Source organism: Lethenteron reissneri, chromosome 2 (genome assembly GCF_015708825.2).
Source record: "Lethenteron reissneri isolate LAM-NWPU_2019-01 chromosome 2, ASM1570882v1, whole genome shotgun sequence".
Taxonomy (NCBI): domain Eukaryota; kingdom Metazoa; phylum Chordata; class Hyperoartia; order Petromyzontiformes; family Petromyzontidae; genus Lethenteron; species Lethenteron reissneri.
Genome location: NC_083780.1, coordinates 4,788,678 through 4,793,782, shown reverse-complemented (window position 1 = coordinate 4,793,782; position 5,105 = coordinate 4,788,678).

Here is a 5,105-nt window from a genome sequence, read left to right as displayed (position 1 = left end):
CAAAATGTGATTTTTATTTTATTTTTTTTTTACCTACGTGACTTTACCGAAATAACCCAAGAATATGAATCCTTGCAGTCACGAAAGCTTCAAATCTAGAATTGTCTCTATTACTTCTGGATATAGGTTTGTAGACGACATTTCTGCGAGGGTTGGCTTGCACAGAGTGCACAAAGCGACGACGGCTCTGCACTACCGCTCACCACGTCCGCCGCCACTGGACCGACTCGTTACATCGGTCGTGGCGTGCGGCGTCGCTGCTCCACGTGCATGCCGACATTGGACCATTCGGCACGAGAATTCGGCTCGTCGCGAATTACAAATTCGCCAAAAGCGCAGCCGTGCCTGCTTATCCCCAATTACGGATGATCATATACCGAAATAACGAGGTTTACTGTATTTAGATATATTTCACCGCTGACTACTGTTTGTACCCACAGCGATGGCACGCGCTTTCGCGTACGTTTACACACAATGCATTTGTCGCGCGAAAACTGGTGTCAAGGCGCCCTTCCCCCCTTCCAACCCAGCTTAAATAGACGCTCCAAGCATGGTGCTATTTCATTCAGACGCTGTCTCCCCGACAGACCTGGTCTTCACCTGAGGACGGCTGCTTGCGTTGTGGCCGAAACGTCGTGAGAATTATTTTATAATGTTTTATTTTATTATTTCCATTCTACGTGACTTTACCGAAAGAACCAAGAAGATGGTGAGTGCACGTCAGGGCCCTGTGTGATGCCGCGCTGATTGGCATGGTGAAGCAAAACGGGGTCCAAGCACCACCATCTGTCGGTGACTCCTTGGATTTAAATCAACTCGGGATGTGAGCTGATTTTTATTATTATTTCTGCAGCGTAGATTGAATTACTGTGAAAACGGTGTCTGGACTTGTGCCCCCACCCACCCACCCCCTGACATGCCGCACATGTCAGCGATCCAGCCGATAGGTAACTTTTTATTTTTACTTTATTCAATAATAATTAGAAATAATATTAATATAAATCCGTCAGTTGGTGTCCTTGTCATTTTAATGGAGTAGGGAAGGGAAACTAAACTAAACTTTCTACTTTAACAGGTAAGGCCCCACTGAGCTATAGAGATTTTTTTCAGAAGCGACCTTGCCACAAATGATAGCTCTAAGAAGTGGATTATCATCACGTGCAAATTTGAAGGGTAAACCCGGAGACCCCGGAGAAAAAAAATCCTCGCGACCACGGGTCGAAAGAGTGAGTAAAACTCCAACTATACAGCAGGCATCAGGGTCGGGATCGAATCCACGACCTGCATACCAGGCGAGGTAATGAACATCTCACCACCGGCGGCTATTTCGCTCATCGGATTCCTCCAGTATAAATATTCTGATTCCATCACACGCAACGCGCACGCATAGTTACACCGACCGGAACAAAGAAACCCCCTAAACTCCTGAGCGCGCGTGTCACCGATGCCGTTGTTAGACAATCGCCGAGATAAATGTGTGAGGAGCAGATGGTGCCCATTGTGGGTTGTGCGGGACGGGGGGCGGGGGATTGAATTCACAATCAAGAGGCACGGCCTCAAACTTTCTCTTATTGATGCGCGAACGTTAAGGGGGAGGTGATGGTGGTGGTGGTGGTGGGAGGAGGAGGAGAAAGGGAGAGAAAGACTGAGAGATAGGGGTGTGGAGTGATAGGAGGAGGTGGGGGGGGTGTGCAAGATGGTTACAAACAAAGGCAGCAAGTAGAGTGAAAGCGCGCACAGAGAGAGACAGGGATGGGGGAGAGGGCTTCTATTGTGTGTAGAGGGGGGGCGGGGGGCTAAGTAATGGCACGTGAAGGCCCCTTGTCCAGCGTGCCACTAAATACCATGACGACGCATTCAGGGCGCTTTTCGTTGTTTACAGGACCATGTGTTCGCCACTGAATAGTCCTGGCACCGCGCGCACGCACGCACGCGTTGTGCGTTTAAGAGTATTTGGATGCTGCTATAAATGACCCAGAGTGTTTGCTTGTCTTGCACCAATGCTGCTGCTGCTGCTGTTGGAATAATGCACTCCCAGAAGAAAGTCGTGCGTGTGGCTGATGGGTCGTGTAAGAAATATTTCTGCTTTTTTATCGTTTTCTAATAACATCTCACCACGGCGGTGAGATGTTAACTACCTCGCCTGGTATACAGGAGGTCGTGGGTTCGATCCTGACGCCTGTATATTTGGAGTTCGCGGTGTCTCTTTCCCTGTGGCCGCGTGCGTTTTTAATCGGGCCCTCCGTTTTTTTCCCTCCGCTTTTCGAATCAACGTGGGTTTGGAGTATATGGCTGCTATTGCATTTCTACGTGATAAGCCCACTTCGTTGAGCTATCATTTGTCATGGCCAGGTCGCTTCTGAAAAACAAGCTACGTTGCTCAAGTGGGCCTTAGCTGGTAAAAGAAAACATTAGTTTAGTTTTAGGTCCACTCGATATGTATGTGTCGTTCACTGCATTATTGCTGTATTTTAATAAGCGAGCTCTTTGAGGTTACGTGTCTGTCTTTGAGGTTACATGTCTACGGGATCTGTCTTTTCTCAAAGACGTCGGAGATCATGGCCTTACTTCCATTCAGTGCTGACCACATACAGAACCATAAACTGGCACTGAGACCCATAAACTCACACTGAGACCCATCGACTCACACTGAGACCCATTGACTCACAAAGAGACCCACGAACTCACATTGAGACCTATGGGCTCACATTGAGACCCATAGACTGAGACTCATAGACTCACACTGAGACTCATAGACTCACACTGAGACCCATAGACTCACACTGAGACCCTTAGACTCACATAGAGACCCACGAACTCACATAGAGACCTATGGGCTCACATAGAGACCCATAGACTCACACTGATACCCATGGACCTCACATAGAGACTCATAGACTCACACTGAGACTCACGTACTCACATAGAGACCCAAGGACTCACATAGAGACCCACAGACTCGCATAGAGACCCATAGACTCGCATAGAGACCCATAGACTCACATAGAGACCCATAGACTCATACTGAGACCCATAGACTCACACTGAGACCCACGGGCTAACACTGAGACCCACAGACTCGCATAGAGACCCATAGACTCACACCGAGACCCATAGACTCGCACTGAGACCCACGGGCTAACACTGAGACCCACAGACTCACACAGAGACCAATAGACTCACACTGAGACCGACGGGCTAACACTGAGACCCACAGACTCGCATAGAGACCCACGCGGACTAGCATCGATATCTCTAAATTTACACCCAGAACCACTCGAATAGAGACGCACAGGCCTCGCACAGAGATCTACGCGAATGGGGCTTCATCACAGCGGCCGATGCACCACTGCCGCTACCCCTGACGCAGTCACCCGGCTCATGAACCAGCAACGACGACGTTGATAGTCGGCCGATCTCTGTGCACAGCCTACAGCGACATGAGCCTCTAGGATGAAGAATTATTATGGATCGATTGCCGCTGCCCGCCTGTGCCTCGGAATGCCCCTTGGGCACGCGGGCGGGGGCATTGTCGGACCGTGACACCCCGGGGGGAGTGGGGGGGTGTGGAGAGGGTGGGGGAAGGGTGGGGGGGCCCGGGCGTGACCTCCCCGTGCGTGACCCGCGACTCGGGCGCAGTGTCGGCAGCTGTCGCTCGCTCCGCGCTCCTCCTCCCGTCGGCACGGGTGGAGGCAGCGAGTCGCTCAGCGGGTGGACCAGAGGTGGCGAACGGGTTTAGATTCCTTACCCGTACCCGGCCGCACCAGAGTCGCAAACGGGTACGGGTATCGGGTACCCGATTGCGACCTCTGGGGTGGACTCAGGGAGCCGGGGCTTGGAGCACGTGGGCCGCATCTTATATCACGTCGCGTACAATTTACATGTCGCCTTAACCACGGCGCTGTCTCAAGTTTCAAGTTTAATTTATTTGGTGTAGCCCTGTGAGCCATGCGGCTCTTAAGTCGGGTGCAACCGCAACAAGCAAAATATGAACGGAGAACATCTCAAAGCGACGACGCGCAACAGAAACAGCCTGGAAAAACCAGCAAATCTTCCACAAAAAAAACGCTTGTGTGGAAAAAATCTCAGTGAACTAAGTACGGTGCGCGTTGGTTGGCGAGGTGAAACGAGATGGAGTAGATGGGATAAGTGTGTGGTTGTTGTGGTGTGGTGGTGTGTGGTGGTTTGTGGTGTGTATGTGGTGGTGTGTGTGTGGTGTGTGGTGGTGTGTGGTGGTGTATGTGGTGGTGTGTATGTGTGGTGTGTGTGGCGGTGGTGGTGTGGTGTGTGTGGTGGTGGTGTGTGGTGGTGTATGTGGTGGTGTATGTGGTGGTGTGTGTGGTGGTGTGTTGTGGTGGTGTGTGGTGGTGTGTGTGGTTTGTGTGGTGTGTGTGGCGGTGGTGTGTGGTGGTGTTTGTGGTGGTGTGGTGGTTTGTGTTGTGGTGGTGTGTGGTGGTGTATGTGGTGGTGTGTGTGTGTGGTGGTGGTGGTGTATGTGGTGGTGGTGGTGTGTGGTGGTGTGTGTGGTGGTGTGTGTGGTGTGGTGTGTGGTGGGTGTGGTGGTGGTGGTGTGTGGTGTATGTGGTGGGTGGTGGTGGTGTGTGGTGGTGGTGTGTGTGGTGGTGTGTGTGGTGGTGGTGGTGTATGTGGTGGTGGTGGTGGTGGTGGTGGTGGTGGTGGTGGTGTGTGGTGGTGTGTGTGTGGTGTTTGTGGAGGTGGTGTGTGGTGTATGTGGTGTGTGTGGTGGTGGTGGTGGTGGTGGTGTGTGTGGTGGTGTGTTGTGGTGTGTGTGGTGTGTGTGGCGGTGTGTGGTGGGTGTGTGATGGTGTGTGGTGGTGGTGTGTGTGTGTGTGGTGTGTGTGGCGGTGGTGTGTGTGTGGTGTGTGTGGTGTGTGTGTGTGTGGTGGTGTGGTGTGTGTGTGTGTGGTGTGTGTGGCGGTGGTGTGTGTGTGGTGTGTGTGTGGCGGTGTGTGGTGGTGTGTGTGATGGTGTGTGTGGTGGTGTGGTGGTGTGTGTGGTTTGTGTGGTGTGTGGTCGTGTGGTGTGGTGGTGTATGTGGTGGTGGTGGTGTGTGGTGGTATGGTGTGGTGTGGTATGTGTGGCGG